The sequence below is a fragment of the Cupressus sempervirens genome, chromosome 3 (assembly GCF_028749045.1).
Source record: "Cupressus sempervirens isolate cs-2001-9-10 chromosome 3, ASM2874904v1, whole genome shotgun sequence".
NCBI classification, from domain to species: Eukaryota; Viridiplantae; Streptophyta; class Pinopsida; order Cupressales; family Cupressaceae; genus Cupressus; species Cupressus sempervirens.
Window position 1 is genome coordinate 642,530,132 of NC_143120.1, and position 17,378 is coordinate 642,547,509.

The 17,378-nt window shown below is 35.6% G+C and overlaps 1 protein-coding gene across 1 annotated transcript in view; it reads left to right on the forward strand.

Annotated features, from left to right (window-relative positions):
- The window catches only part of LOC149568326 (uncharacterized), a 90,083-nt gene extending 77,262 nt beyond the window's left edge, over window positions 1–12,821 (forward strand). The window contains exon 6 of the mRNA XM_089817543.1: window positions 12,695–12,821. The gene's annotated coding sequence lies outside the window, so the exon portion shown is untranslated. The remainder of the gene's footprint in view (window positions 1–12,694) is intronic.
- The last annotated feature ends 4,557 nt before the right edge of the window (window positions 12,822–17,378 follow it).

The window sequence follows — 17,378 nt, forward strand, 5'->3', positions numbered from 1 at the left end:
AACCAATCCCCCCAAGGACAACTTCCGTAACCCCAATCATTGACCATAGTTGAAGAAAGCGTGGCAATGCAAAAGGCTTAGTGAAGATGTCTGCAACCTGACTGGCAATAGGAATGTCCTCCAATGCAATAACACCATCCTAGATCAACTGACGGATGAAATGCATATGCAACTCAATGTGCTTGGTACGATCATGTTCCACTGGGTTGCGTAAAATGTGGATGGCACTATGATTATTGCACCACAAAACAGTAGGGCGATCAGGAGGTAATCCAAACTCAGTCATCAGCTGACGAAGCCATAAAGCCTCCTGACTAGCAAGAACTGCAGCCCTGTACTCAGCCTCTGTAGATGAAAGTGCTTGAGCATGCTGCTTCTTGCATGACCATGTGATGGGACCGGAGCCAAGGCAAAAGACAAAGCCAGAAGTAGACTTCCGATCATCAACATCACCAGCCCAATCTGAGTCAGTGTAGCCAACAATGTGTGGAGTCCTCGAAGTGTAATGAATGCCATACATAAGTGTTCCCTGAATGTAGCGCAAAATATGCCTGGCAGCTTGCCAATGACTCTCATGAGGGTCTTGAGAAAATCGAGAGACTAGGCCAACCGCAAAAGAAAGATCAGGGTGGGTGCGTGTCAGGTACAATAGGCTGCCAACTAACTGCCGATACAAAGTAGCATCCATTGTAGATGAAGAGCAGGAGGTAGACAAAGTAACACCCGACTGAAATGGTGTAGGAGTTGCCTTACAATCAAGCATGTGAAAGTGACGAAGCATGTCAAGAGCATACTTCTGCTGATACACAAAAATTGCAGTAGGAGACTGATGAATCTCAAGACCATGCTCAGAATAGAAATCTCTGAAAGCCTAGTTCACATACTCCCCCCCATTAGCCATGCATATCAGCTGAATAGAAAGTCCAGACTGCTTCTCTACAAATGCCTTGAAAAATTGAAATGAGTTGAAAGCATCAGACTTGTACTTAATAAAGTACACCCATGTGCATCTGGAGAAGTCATCAATGAATGTAAGCACATATCTAGCACCTGAAAAAGAAGTAGGAAATGACATGAGGTCACTATGAATCAACTCCAAAGGTGCTAAAGCACGAGTGGCTCATCCATGTGGAAAAGAATCCCTATGTTGCTTGCCAAGTGCACATCCCTAATAAACACCATCTGGACAGGAAATCCAGGGAAGCCCAAGAACAAGTGCCTGTGTGCTCATCTGCTGAAGATATCTATAATTGACATGCCCAAAACGTTCATGCCAAAGTTTGCTTACTGAATCTGCATGTGCAACTAAACATGAACTTGTGTCATCAGAAGACTCAAATTCATCAAATCTGTAGAGGCGTGATGTAGAGTTAACACTCCCAGTGGCCACGATCATCTCTGGATCATGCAAGTCCCGAATAACCACATCATGTGGTGAGAACTCGACTGTCTTCCCAGAGCTAGAGTGGCAAATCTGATAGATAGACAAAAGGTTCATCGAAATATCAGGAGCACAAAATACATCTTGTAGAGAGCCCCCGGCCAAAGCAACAGTGCCAGAACCCAAAACTGAAAGTTGTGAAGAGTTCCCAACTGCAATCTGTGTGGTGGCACAAGGAGCAAGTGAAGTAAGCAACTTTGGAGTGTTTGTTAAGTGGTGAGAAGCCCCAAAATCAAGAATCCATAAAGGTGCTGAAGTCGTAGCTCGTGCAGAAAGAGCATGACCTTTCCCTACAGGTGGAGATGAAGATCGAGGAGCTGAAATGTGATGCTCCTTAATGGCTTCCTCTAAAGCCTTTAATCATTTCCAACACCTGGAAACTGAATGTCCATTTTTCCCACAAAAGCTGCAGTTTTCACTCGATTTCTTCTTGGTCTTGGAGGTAGACTCACCCGACTTTGAAGAATCTTTACCCTTGGGAGGGTTTGCTGGAGGATTAGCTGGAGGCTAAGGATCAAATTTTGCGGTGTCTTTCTTTGATTTTCCTTTCTTCTTTGATTTCCCTTTAAAATTTTGAGCAACCAATGCTTGGCTGGAGGAGCCAAAACCATCCACCTGTTGGATCTTTGCCTGTTCCCTAGTCAACCTGTCACAAAATGTCTCAAATGTAGGCATCCTATGTCTGTCTCCAAGGGCATCCATGGTGGAGTAGAAACTAGAAGAAAAGCCTTGATACTGCCCCTTCAGCTTTGAGAGTATAAAAAATATACACTCATTATCCGTTTTATTCTTCCCACAACCTTGTAAAACTGCACGTAGGGATTTGAACTTCATCAGAAATTCGTTGATGGTGGGAAAGTTGCTTGGTGACAAAGAAGTCAATTTTGCATCCAACTGAAGTGCTTAGAACTCATTCACCTGTCCAAACAAAGTCTGAAATTTCTGCCAATAAGCCCGTGGAGTAGTCAAACCATCCAGGTGAAATAGCTGACTGTCTGAAATGTTGAGTGTAATCAGTCCCATGGCTTCATCCATTTTGTTCCTGTGCTATAGAACCTCAAAAGGGCGCATAAGAACTAGCTTATTCTCATCCAGACAAGACCATAGACCTCTTGACATGAGAAGCCTAGTCATTTGTGCCTTCCAGGTGTGGTAGTTGTGTGGTGTGAGATGAGTTATAGATGAATCTGCCATTGAGAGAAAGAATAAGATGGAAGTAGAAGGGTCTTCACTGAAGTAAATTACATAAAAGAAAGACACCCCCCCACAAACGTACAAGAATATCTCCCAAATACCACAAAAATAACTAAGGAAAGAAAAAAAATTAGAAAAGAACCTGGATTTGTTGATGCAGAATAGGAGGAAACATAATCCTCTACTTTAACACCAAAAATGGGAGCTCAAATGAACTCGAAATCTGATGAAACTTGCACCAATGTCTCTGTCTCTGAGTCATCTTTCCGACACTTCTTTTGGATCGGAAAAAGACCTCCGTATGCTCAAGTTATAGCTAAAAAACTGACTGTTGCTCCAAAATTGCACCTTGCTGGAAAATTACAGACACTAGATTAAATTTGACGCCCACATGGCCGTCACGAGACCGTCGTCAAAAAATGATGTCAGCCGCCGGTATGATGATGTCAACCTGCCAAAAATTGACATCAGCAAGACGAAAAATGACATCAACAGGGGTTCCTGTGAACGTGAGGTCAGCAACGAAAAGATGATGTGACTTTGTCGGGAAATGACGTCAGCTATTGGTGTAGATCCATGTGTCAGTCAGCAGTGTGTCCACATGGTGGAGCGGAGGTCGGTGGTGGTGGTGGCACCCATGAGGAGAACCTGGCGGCGCTGCTAGTGGAAGTTGGCCTTCGATGGCGTGCGGGCGGTGCGCTGGCGGTGGGAACCTCTGATGGCACTACAGTGCTAGCCATCGACGGAGCACTGTGCAGGAGGCACGCTGGTGGTGCTCCGATGGCCCCGTGGTGGCGCGCCTTTTTTAATTTTTAATTTTATTTTTTTTCGCTCTGTTCCTCCGTACGGCTACCTAGGAGGCCAAAAAATTTCCAAAAAAAAAAGCTTGAAGCCAAAAACAAATTTTTTTTAATGTGTAATCTGACTGTAAACGACATTCTGGATCCAATGGCAGCGTCCGTTTGGGTTGAAAATGCTCTAGAAATTTTCTCTACCCCCGATTTGAAGAAAAAATGTACAAACAAACTAGGGTTTGTGACTTTAAATTACAGCTTCAAAAATCCTTCGAACAAAAAGCAGTAGGGTGGCTCTGATACCATGTAGGAGTTGAGAATCCGACTTCGATAATGCGCAAGATCACCTGCAGTGCAAATAGCTTGCTGAAGAGAAACCTAGGGAGCAAAGAGCTTGAAACAAATACTGCACAAGAATATTTCACAATAGGAAATTAGAATTGCTATGTGAAAATAGAATTGGAATGAATTTACAATGAGAGAGTGACCCCTTATAAAGGCCTCATGGAAGCTTGTAGAACAAGCTGGAATATGGTAGAAGATAAGGTTGTCAACTCAGCACACATCCACAAAAGGTGGAAAAGATAAGTATGCTAAAGGGAACAAACTCCCGTGTTGTCAACAACTAACCTCAACTACATGCATTAACCTAAGTAAGCTTAAGCAATAGAATAAATAATTAACAATTAATTAATTATTTACTCTAACACATTTGAAAATTGGTTGAAGTTGAAGACAAGAGTATAGATTTGCAGTATGTTCCTACCATAGATCAGACTGCGGACATTCTCACCAAGCCTCTTGGTCCTGATAAGTTTGTCAAATTCAGAGGACAACTTGGTGTGTTCGATAGATTAACCATTAAGGGAGGGTATTACAATAATAGATAAGTCGTCTATTATTAGTTAATGGTTATCTTGTAAATATCTTAAGCTTCAGTTTGCTTTCGTTTTTTGCTTTCTCTAGAATAAAATGTTTCTATTCTTTACAATCATTCTTTTGTATAAATTGACCTCTCAGTCTATGTTAATAAAAAACAAGTATTTACCAATTACCTTGTAATATCATTTACTCTGAGGAGCAATAGATAGACTGGGTTGGATTGATTAGCAACCAATTGCATAAGGTGATCTCCCATTTATATTTCCACAAGCCTTTATACATGCCTTCATATTTGTTATATGCCTTGGCCTGGACAAGGTACTTGCTTGGACTTCGTTACATGTTGTTATATGCCTTGGCCTGGACAAGGTACTTGCTTGGACTTCGTTACATGAAGGATTTTGACAATGATGTCTAGATATTTTATTTTTCTCTAATATTTTGATTGCAAAAAAGCGATGCCAACTGTAGAAGAGTGAATGATGCATTCACTATGCAACTAGCCCAAGAGTTACTAGGGGATTAATGGGGAAGATTATCTCCAAAAGCAAGTGTGTTGGTAGATATATATGATAGTTATTTCATTCATTATCCTCAAACTCACCTATTTTAGGATAGGAGGCTACAATGTTTTCCTTGAGAAGATGCCCAAGTATGTGGAAGATAAATTCATTTGGATTGAAGTGTGCAAATAACTAGTAATGTTAATAAGTTCTATTCAAAGAAGAGGAAATCTTGCATCCAGTTCCTAGTACTACAGTTTTATAAATGCAAAGGTTAGTTTGGAGTGCTAAACATTGTTAAAGACATGATCAAATATTGATTTTCCACATATGATTAACTTAGGTTGCATTTTGATAATTATGTATGAAATTATTTTCTTACATGACTACATAGTTCACAAAGAGTGTGGATGAGGTTGAGCGTCAAATAGATAACTGATTTCAAGTTGGGATGTGATGTAGTAAGGATTGATGATGATGGACCTGACTTGGTTGACCTTGTGTATGCAACTCTCGTTAAAATACAACCTTTAGCCTCCATTGATTGGAGTTTTCTTGAAGATGATGACTCTTTTGCCAAATTTGTTAAAGTATTGAAGATAACCTAGATTTGGGTTGCCAAAAAGAAGGGGAGAGAATACAACACATACTCAAAAAACCAAAAAATAAAGGGGATCAAAAGTAATCCTAGTCCCATAGGACTCCATAATGTCGTTGCTTCTACTACTACTATAGTTCAACAAACAAAAACTAGAGGATAAAACCACATGACAAAATTGGGTGTCCTGAGAAGATGCATGGAGAATTCTCCAAACTTAACACTAAAGGAGACAAGACAAGTAAACGAGAAGAATATGAGTCCCCTTTGAATTTTTTAATGGAGTTGAGATCCCAAATGCAATCTATATGGGTCTTTGCTGCGAGATTAGGAAGATCACTAGTAAAAACAATATTAATGGTACATATTTCACCTTTTATTGACTATAATGACGTATATGACAAACCTTAGCATACATGACATTGTTATGTTGGATAAACCATTCATAACTTTCAAATTCACCAACAACAATACAACAGAGAGAAGAGTTGATTGAGATCCTAAGGGGAGGAGAATAAAGGAAATTTTATATTTGGCGAGACTATAGAATTAGGTGTAGTAGTGAGCCCCAATCCACATAATTGTGGCAAGAGGAGGAGAATACGAGCCCCAAAAGGAGGAGAATAAAGATAAAGGAAAGGCTATAGTTAGTGAGACTAGAGGATCACATGCATTATTGAGCCCTAGTCTAGATAAAAGTGTCAAGAATTGTAAGTCAATTCACATAATGCCAGAGGAAGTCTTGTCATTAAAACCAAACAATTTCTTGCATTTGACTTTGCAAAGAATGCAATGCAAACATTGTCTTTACCATCAAGGCTAGAAAATTCTCTATCTAAAAAGCAGTAGTTAGAATTTTTCAAAGTGCTGCTAGATAATGCTGTTCAACAACTTCTGCAATTTGTTGGTGTACCAAAGATCAAAGATAAAAAAGCTTAAGACTACCACTAGGATAATGGATGATTATGTTAATGTCATAATTATGTCGGATAAATTATATTGTATATGGGATATATAATATATGATATATGGAATAATTAACTTACATTTAGAGTGATATATATATATATATATGTATCTTATTATATAATCATAATAATATTATTGAGGGTATATTACTTAACTATAACTAATGTAAGTTAATATGTTAAAGAGACATGTCTCTTCAAGAGACATGCCTCTTTATTTCACATATATTCATTCATATAGTAACTTGGAAAACACATAAAATTCTACAAGTGGTATTACAAGGTACAAATCCTATTTCACTAACATGGTATCAGAGCAGCAACGAATGTCTCTGGGATGGACAAATTGTGCAGAGCAATACAAAAGTTCTTATAACGTATTAATGTCAATATCAAATGAAAGAAAGATAGAAAAGATGTGACTCAATATATCAAGTTGATGGTCATGATGAAGCGACGATAATTATTTTTTTATCATTGCCAATGTATATCCATAGGCAACACTGTCTAACATCGATCTGTATCTCCAGCAAAGTCTCATGAAAATGATAAGTTTATGGTCAGTCGGGCTGCGATCATACTAGGCGTTATTATTGGGTTCATTGTTCAATGATAATATCACGGGACTCCATTGAGGGAGCAACAAATTACACCATTTGTCATGGGCACATATAAATTCTATATTGTAATATATGAAGATTTCAATGGAGAGAGATTGCCTTAAGATTATTTGGGGTACAGCTATTGAAACACTTGTATAGCTTGAGTAACATTGTTTAAACCTCATATTTCAAAGGCGGATAAAAATTGCCTAGATAGAGAAGCCTAGTTCTAGAAAACATCAGTTGTTACAAATTAATTTGTAAAGTCAGGAACAATCATAGTAACTATCCACAATATATTAGGAAGGGACACGATTGATACCTTTGTAATAGCAATGTGTGAATAGGATCCGTATGACATGGGTGTTATTAGTGGAAGGATTTGTTGAGGGAAGTTGCTATTCTTCTGAAAAAAAAAAAAAACCTAATAAAGAATTATTTCTGGCAGAAATTCCATCAAAGCATTTTGAAGCAATTCATCCTCGACGTGATCATTTCCTATCTAGTCAGCATCATATTACCATATTTGTTGAATCATCAAAATCTTGACTGATCATTCACAACTCTCTTAATCAGGAACTTTGCACCTTGTTTGGAAGATATTGAAGGAAAATTATTATTGTTGAGTATGAAATTGTATTTCTTCTATTGTTGTGATAAGAGAGGAGAGTGAAATTTATTGAAGATATAGATTTATAATTGGATTTGGAGCATTACTATTACTTTTGAGGATCACACAAATCAATGGAAGATGACATAAGGGGGAAACTCATGACTAGTGTTTGGGTTGCCATGTACACAGACTTTCCACAAACTCTTTTGGGACACTTGGTTACTATTCACTATCCTTCCCGCTTTCAAAATTCTCTCCTTACGGTATCGATCAAGGAAATGTGGTAGATTCTGGTTTTGCGAATGGACTCTACTTATATCTTTTGGAGTCGTTGGGATTGAGATGAAGTCATTAGATTGCGTTATGGAGGTTCTCTCAAATGGCCAGTCCTTCATTGTCATAACTTCACTTGCAAAAATAGTTCTGGCACTAGTAGTCAATCCAATGCTTTATCTTAGAAAAGTCAAAGAAGATTTGGGCCCCACGTTTCACGTCCTCTTGTGAAAGTGAACAAGAATGAAGTAAGAAATGACACAATAAGAATAAATGAATGAAAATACATGTCCTCCCCTGGTGACAAGACATGAATAGGGAAGGACGATCATCACTCTGTTTTAGTGAGAACACATTGAATGACCATTCAAAATTAATTGGTTTGATCGTTATAAGGTGATTAAACTGGTGAAATATTATATACTTAGCACCTTGGTCAGAGGAAAATGATGGACTTGTCAAGAAGAGACATAGATGTGGAAGTGAAAGACATCGATTTGGTAGGGACATTGACAGTAATAACTAGGAAGACAGTGACTTGCAAAGACTATAATGAATATAGAAGCCGATAGGAAAGAAGTTACAATCTACTTGAATCATTATATGAACAAAGAGTGAATGAATGATACATGAAGGCCATCAAAGAGGTAGAGTATGTACAATGCTACAGGTATGAGTGTGTCGCACCACCAAACAAGAGGAGGTACACTTTAATACAATAAACAAGTAGAGTATTAGCTTTTGTATTATTGTTATTATTATTTATATGGTGAACTAATATAAGTCTATATACTTTGTTTAATGAGTAGTTTGATTTATGAATTAGTATAACTAATTTATTTGACAAATAATGGAGTATAAATATCTTAATTTTCATTACTATATGAGTAATAAACCTATCATGCTAGTGCAAGAGATGGATAACTCTCATATAAGTGGCTAGTAGTGCCAAAGTGAGAGGTCAATAGAGTCTAGATATAAATGGCTACATAAGAATATAAAAGGTTCTAACTTCTTACTTTTCCTAGTATTATTTTAGGGCATGTTGTTAAACTACATTCATTTCAAAATATCAAATAGAATTGGGAGGTACCAATCAGCGTCTACGAGGAAGGTCATATAAAGGCATCGAACATAGTTGGTATAAGAATGGGAATTTCACATTGCGAGGGGGAAATAGTAAACAATGATTATTCACATTTGAACCATCTTTAAAAGAGAGATGTTCCATTCTCAAATAAAATTAGAAGGCATTTTGTGATTCAATGTCTATGGACCTTCATGTGTAGATAAGTATTTCTCATCTTTCATTATTACACTTTTCTACATATTGTAGTCTCTCTCTTATTTGTACTTCTATATGTGCTATAAAGAGTCATTTGCCTTAATCTTTTCCTTTGTCTCTGAGGATGTCCTTGCAGGAAAGAAGATTGGAACATTAGGCATGCTACCAAATATTGTACAAACTCAATCTTATGATAGTGGATCCAAAGAAGCTATGATGATTATGTTGGATAATGTGAGGCTCTTGAAGCAAATATCCTTGATGATTGAGATTATGAGAGGGAGTCTAACAGTTCATTAGAGGTAGTTGTGGAGAAAGAGAGTGAGCAAAAAAAAAAAGTGCTTCAATCAAACTTTTGATGATCTTGGTTCAGAAGGAATAGACGTTGTTGATGGATTCTCCATTAGTCAGAAACTATAACAGCTAAAGGACTATGATTCATGGGGTGAAGTATCATGTATGTAGGCTAGAAGGCCTTATGCTATTAGGATAACCATTGAACTAAGGAAGCATGACATGACTTGCTACCAAGAGATTAGAAGGATGATAACAGATTCAGAGGAAGTCTGATACTTCATCGAAGAGAACCTTGTGCTAAGAGGTCATTAAAGTTGATATCAAACTAAGAGGGAGAAACCTTATTCTCTGATATGTTTTATGGTGAATGTTGTGACAACACCACATGACAATTTTCATGGAGACTTCATGCGAACTTTTGATGTCACACATGTATGAGCCTGTCCCCTATGTACATCATGAAGAAGTGATGACTTCTAAATGATTATCACTTGTATTAGGAGAAGTTGTTGTAAAGTGACGTCCTTACAATAACTTGTAGCATGATTCATTTTTGCAAAATTGTTTCATGTAAAGGCTTTATCTTATACATCAACAACTAGGTAGTTGATATCATTAATTTGATTATCTACAAGTTGCTTGTATAGATATATTTTTGGTACTTGGTGTATATCTTGCCTTGATATTATGATAGGCCATTACCACATTGAGTACTTGGTGGATATCATTTAGTTGATGTTCTGATAGGCCATTACTCAAAGTATTTGGTGGATATCATTTGATTGATATTCTGATAGGCCAATGCTCATGTTACCAAATATGATATCAAATAGTAATTGGTGAATATCATATGTTGATATTCTGACAGGCCAATACTTACATGATATCATATTCTAGAAATCTTCTGATCAAAGATTTCCTATATGTATTATTCTTGAAATATTACGTATGGTGTAATATCTATGTGTTTTATCCTTCTTCATTAAGAGGGAGTGTTAATGTTATAATTATGTCGGATAAATTATATTATATATGAGATATATAATATATGATATATGAAATAATTAACTTACATTTAGAGTGATATACATACATATATATATACATACATATATATATACATACATATATATATATATATATATATATATATATATATATATACATACATATATATATATATATATATATATATATATATCTTATTATATAATCATAATAATATTATTGAGGGTATTATATATCTTATTATATAATCATAATAATATTATTGAGGGTATATTACTTAGCTATAACTAATGTAAGTTAATATGTTAAAGAGACATGTCTCTTCAAGAGACATGCCTCTTTATTTCACATATATATTCATTCATATAGTAACTTTGAAAACACATAAAATTCTACAAGTGCTATTACAAGTTACAAATCCTATTTCACTAATAGATGACAATTCTAATCTCCTGTGTGGAAGTTGCCACCCTTGCTGTCCAAAAAGATCCAAGCCAAGCCATTTCAATGTACTTCAATTTGGTTCGTATTGACATGGGTCCACCAAAAAATATGCAAATTTTTATAATTTCAATGTAATAGCCACCAAATTGATGAAGATGACAGTGAGGAATAAATATATAAGCTAAATTGAAAATGATGGTTGCGGTACTGGTTGATTGCTTAATATGCCTCTAAAAGCTAACAACACATGCACCTAGTTTCTCAAACACAATTCTTGATCCTAGAGGGGATGCCAACACGGAAACAATTTTGAAAATGCAAGAAGATAGTCACTGTTGTCAGGTGACTAAGGGTTGGATTTAGAAGATCAAGGACAAAAGTACTTTAATTGATAGTACACACAAAGCATATTATGGGCTCATCTTGGCTTGAATTGGGGCAAGGTCTAAGAGTGAAGCTATATGGAAAGAATATATTACTCATGAGTGAACCACCAGTAAGCTCCAAGAGATTGCAAGCATGGCTAAAAATATACTCTTAGAAGCCCAAGACAATCAATATATCATATGGATTGAAAGCCTCATATCGAGGCACAATGTCTTGCAACAATACATTAAGGAACTTGATAAATTATAAAAGGTTAACAAGACAATAGGATACCTTGTACAAGAATTTTCTTATATTGGTTGGCATTTTAAGAGAAGTGACATCATTGGAGAATGCTACCATGGAGGAGCTAATAGGAGAGTTTGAGATTCTTATTAACACTATATTTGATCCTAAGAATTTAAATCAAGAAGCATAGAGTAAGCTACGCAAAATTGACTCCTCATTGACATGGCGTGCAATTCATGCCACATATTTTTTGTTGTTGAAAAAATTGATTATGTTAGACTTTATAGAGTTTGTGGGGGTTGACGTCAAGGAGTATGAGCATCATGTGTAGATATAGGAGATACTAATCATTGCCAAAGCTCTAAGATATTATAAAACTAAATAGGGTCCACCTCATCAAATAGGAGCTCCATTTGGCCTAAAAGAAATTATTTCTTTGAATCCTTTTGGGAAATGGTATGTAACTTAGTCAAGATTGATGACTATATATTTTTTGTAACTTATTTGTAACTTTTTATTGGGCATAATTGTTGTTTTTAAAACTCCTCGTGTATGACAAGCATAATTTGACCTAAACTTACCCTTTTTGTTTTAGTTTTAAAATGTCTATAAAATTGTTTGTAGTTGCATAGAGTTTTTTTTTCAAAAATTGTTGAAACAAAAATGTTATTAAAATAAGAAAGTTTGTTATTTGAAGTTTGTACACTTGTTTTAGTAGAAGTAATTGAAAAATAGAATACATTCAAATTTAAAAACGAGTTGCATATATTGAATCCACATTATCTCATTTGTAATGGGTGTTTTTTGTCAAAATTATGTAGAAAATGTATTAAGATATTTGTCCAAAATCTGTATTTTGTTTAAACATTAAAATGACCTCCATGGTGCATGTTAAACTATATTCACAGATATGGTTCAGTTAACCAAGTCTTTTATCAAACCAAAATTTGAAGCTATTCCTAGGGCAATAATTTAAATTTAATAAAAGAGGGCCACATTTATGGAATGGGGCCACGTTTTGTAGAGCGGGGTCACATTCATGTTTTCATGTTTTTTACATTTTTAATAATGGGGTCACATTTCATTTTTGTAGAACATGACCTTGATCTAATTTTATGGCTTGGGAGTCCAAACCTAAATGTGAACTTGTTCTATTTTTCATGATCCTATTTTGTAGAGCTGATTTTCAGGGGGTAAAAAGGACAACTAAGTGTAAAAGTGCTTCAATAAGTGGGCTCAACTTCTTGCACACACCAAATTGAAGTCTATAAGTATGTAATTAACTGAATGGGGAAAGGTTGGCATTTTTTGTCCCCCTTATGCTTGGCATAGGAGTGAGACTCAATCAAATTTGGATGATCAATTAGATTACTTTGTGGAAATTCTGAAATATTGATTGCCTATGTGCATTGAATTGTGACATTTCTTGTGTAGATCTTTGAATTTATATAGTTTGTTTGACTTATTCTTTGAAGTACTGAAACCTTCATCAATGGTATTCATATTTGTTGAATTTTTCTGTTCAAGATTAGAATTCATTAAGTTTTTCTTTCTATATACTTACAATTGATCTTTGATTTGGTGCATATAAAGAGATCATTGGTGTTTTTTAATGATAAATTTGTGATTTGTGAAAATTTTCTCTATAATTTATGTTGTTGTTTGAATATTAGTTTTTGCATTTGTCTCATTGTGATGGGAAAGTGTTAGCACCTTTATTAGAAGTATATCTATATGTATAGATTTTGAAAACTTTTGAAGAAAGAAAAGATCTTGATCATATAGACAGAAAAGTATATACTCTAGATTATAATCAATTATATAAGAAACTAGAAAATGAAAATTAAGATGTTCTAGTTCTAATTCCAAAGATTTTGTTTTTTTTAGTATGCATACTTTAGGCATTATATCTTCTTAGTGTCAAAAATACATAAAAGAAACACTCTTGGTCTCTTCTTATGTATTCTATAAGATGAGATTAGGTTGTTCTTGTGTATTCTATATGAAAAGATTAGGTGATTTTGAGTTAAGACAAATAACATTTATGAATTTGTGCATGGAAGAAGAGGACCTTATTTTATTTGCCTAATGTTTTTTAGAAAAATGATTAATGCAATAAATACATTCCCTTATAAATTATTCTTGATGAGGTGATGGATGCATTACACCCAAATGAGTTGGTATGAGAAACTTTAGAACCTATCTAGTATGATTCAATGGTTAAAGGTTGTTTCAGGAATAAGGTATTTGGAAAGATGAAGGGAAACTATACTAAGAGTAAGGGAAGATGTTAAGTATTTTAACTATAGATTAATAATAAAAAAAAGGATTTGACATTGATTAAGATTTAGGAGCCTCTAATTATGATGGTAGTGACATTACCGTTGTACTCTATATTATGTATGCATGAGGTTGCATGGTTGATTGATTTAGGAAGTTTCTTCACGTTACTTATAAAATAAAGTGTTTCTTATGTTATGAGGACTTTGATTATGAGAATGTATAAGTTTGGAAAACAATTCTTCTCTCGAAATCATCATTTAAGGTATAGTTATATTTACACGAAGAAAAAATATACCTTTTGAGTGGTGTGCATGTATTATTAGTTTGATGTGGATCTTATGTGTTTCATGTAAACTAAATGATGTGCTCTAGGCACTTTAAAAAAGAATCAGATGCAATATTGTAGATAGGGCCATAATCTTTTCTAAGCAAGTTTATTTATGAACTCTATCCCATTAGAATGCTAGTATCATAGAATTCAATTATTATACTATTCCCAATTTAGGGATCATATGCTTTCAAGAGAGAAGGACTACCTTGTGGCACATGTGTATGAGCCACATTGTTGAGAAATTTCCAAGGCCTTGAAATTTTAGAACATAATACAGGGGTGTTTACCAAATACTAGTAGGACAAAAAGTAGAATTATACTACCATATATATATATTGTTATCCTTTGTTGCAAAGGGTTGTGTAATATCAAACAATAGAGAAACATTGAATAGAGAGAAATAAGAAGGTTGTTAGAAATTATACAATATATTAGACCTTGTGATACTACATAAATCGATATATACTTACAAAAGATAAACCTGAGGTTCTATGAAACCATACATATTGTTTAGGTTATTTATGAGCTACATACTTCATAAATGTCTTAAAATATATCATATGAAGAGTAAAAATTGATATAAGAATAAATATGAAATGAATACCTCTTAGAATTGTACATATCTCTTGAATTTAGATTTGTGATACATTGAGCTAGTATGAGAGTAAATAATAAGTATAAATATAGATTTTATGTTAATATATTGACATATAGTTGATTTAGGTTTTTAATTTTTTTGTGTGTGTTTAGTTATGATAGATACAAATAAAAAATAATGTTATTTTAGGCTATAATTTTTATATGAACAAAATGAAAATTCTTTATATGTAGATCTCTAAATAATTTCTCTCTTTAAAAATTGTGTAAATATGGAGACCATGTCTTTCATTGAACATATTTTGATGGTATTTATTAGGAATTGTTATTTTTGAATATCTAGAGTAATAATGTGAATCTTTTTCTTTCTTGTGCTTGAAACAAAGAGACAATGGTTTTTACAATGGTAACTGGATACTGAGATCATGTTTTCAATCAAGCTTATTTTGATGTTATTTATTAGGAATTATTATCTTTGAATATCTAGAGTGACAATGTGTATCATTTGCTTCTATCATGCTGTGCTTAACAATGGTAACTAGGAATGAAAATTCTTTGCAACATAAAATCACTTGGTATGGGAGCCTTAGATGTTTTAAAAGCTTTTTTGGTTGGGTTTACTTAGTTAAACAAAAAATTTTATTCATTGTATGATAATATATCATGCAAAAAATGAATATTAGTCTAATGAGGAGTGCTATGGGTTGAGGTGGCTTGGTGCAACAGTCCACTATAGTTTCCGCGTCACTTCCAAGACCAGGCAATTCCCAACAGGAATCTTAGGTTTTCTCTACGACTGCGATTGGAAGGGGCATTGCATTTGGTTTCAACATCGTCTCAAGCTTCAGGCGAAGAAATTTTGTGACCCATACTGCAATGGAGCCACAGTGAACAAAAGGATTGCAGTAGTGCTCTCTAGTCATAATAACTATAGGTGCTTTGTGCAAAAGGGTTTCCATCCATCCTGAGAAAATACAAGGTACGAGATCTACATACGGGTAGTTGGGGTTTGCTCATCAACTGTTTGATGGAATGAATCCCCCCCTTGATTGAGTCGTACTTTAGTAGATTATTGACCATTTAACAAAAGTGGAGAAGGATAATATAGCACTAAAAGATACAATTGTCTCTCTATTTAATCGCTCTCAAAAATTAATCGATTGGGTGTTTAATCTTGAATCCACGAAACAATGCTCATACTCATTGAGACTATTGTTGCATTGAAAATGTAGGTTGACTCATTCTCGACCACTCTCATTTCAGACACTGTTGTCATTAAGATTTAGTTTGACATGGTCATAGAACAACTTGGGGACTTGGAAACTTTTAGGGGACAATAGAGGGAACTAGTGGCTAAACACACTTCTATTCAAGACTAAGTAGAAGGTCAAGTCATGGGCGTTAGTGTGAACCACCCTCGATTCTACCCCTCTTGCAGGGTGGAAAAGATTGTCAGGGGGTAGCTCACCGAGGAGTGTTGGAGACAGTCCTGCAAACTTAACCTCAAGGTTTATGGTCTCCCTAGTTTTACCATTGATCCATTGACAATTGGGCAATATTTTCTCGTGGAGTAGCTAAGCATCATATACATCACCTTGGAAAATTGTTGGATGGAACTAGATGGATATCTTTGTCTGCAGATCCTCTCACTCTTAGATAGATTGTGGGCTCTTCGATCGAGAAGGAAGCTTTTTCCTTTCCCTTCGAAGATCTTTTTGGATGAGGATCTTACTAGATCGTAGATGACAGAGTTGAGACATTCTAGGGGGTTAGTTGTAGAGGCTAGAGGAGATGAGAAGTGGGCAGTGATCTGAAACCTTAGGGCTATCATTAAGGATTCCCCCCCCCCCCGGTGGATAGGAACAGAGACAGTCTCCTCTAGCCAAATGATGGTCACGCCAACAGTCACATGGGAGAGAACCTTTCCCTGCTTCTCTCCATGTCAACTAAGCACTAGAATGGTAGTGGTACTCTTTGGTCATTACCTGAATTTCTCTTAGATGCGATTGGCTCAACACATATTTTTGTGGTTATGGAAACTCATGAGAGTTCGGTCCACCCTCTCCCCGAGTTCTTGGGCTATCAGTGGCTATCTACTTGTAGAGAGGAGGTTCGGATGTCACGTGGTGTTCAGGGCTCCAAGGGTGTTGCCTGTATCATCAGAGATGACCTTGCTAGCGTCACGACAGTGGTCCATTCTGACATTGCAACTAGGTTTATGTGGATCCAGATCAGCCATACTGGTCATATTGGTCACCGTCTTAGAGACATGTTTATTGCAGTTTTCTATTTCCCTTAGACCACCTCTCGTTATGCCATAGACAACTCGGTTGATGGAGACTCCTCTAATTTGCATGAGTATATCACCAAGTTTTTGGGCTTCGATGACATCATCATCCCAAGAGACTTCAATGCATGAACTATAGATCTTTAGATCCCTCTCCATGACCTTTCCTCAGACTCATCTTGTACTTGGGAAACTGATTTAGCTACCATTGGTCTTCAGAGAGATTATTAGGACTTGCTTGGGCCTCTCTCATGCTGTGGCTGCATCTCCTCTAGATTGGTGAATTGGTCAATTTTCTAATCTTGAATGGCCTCTCTTGCTTCTCAGACTCTAAGCTCTTTGCCTATTGGCCTCATTATGGGG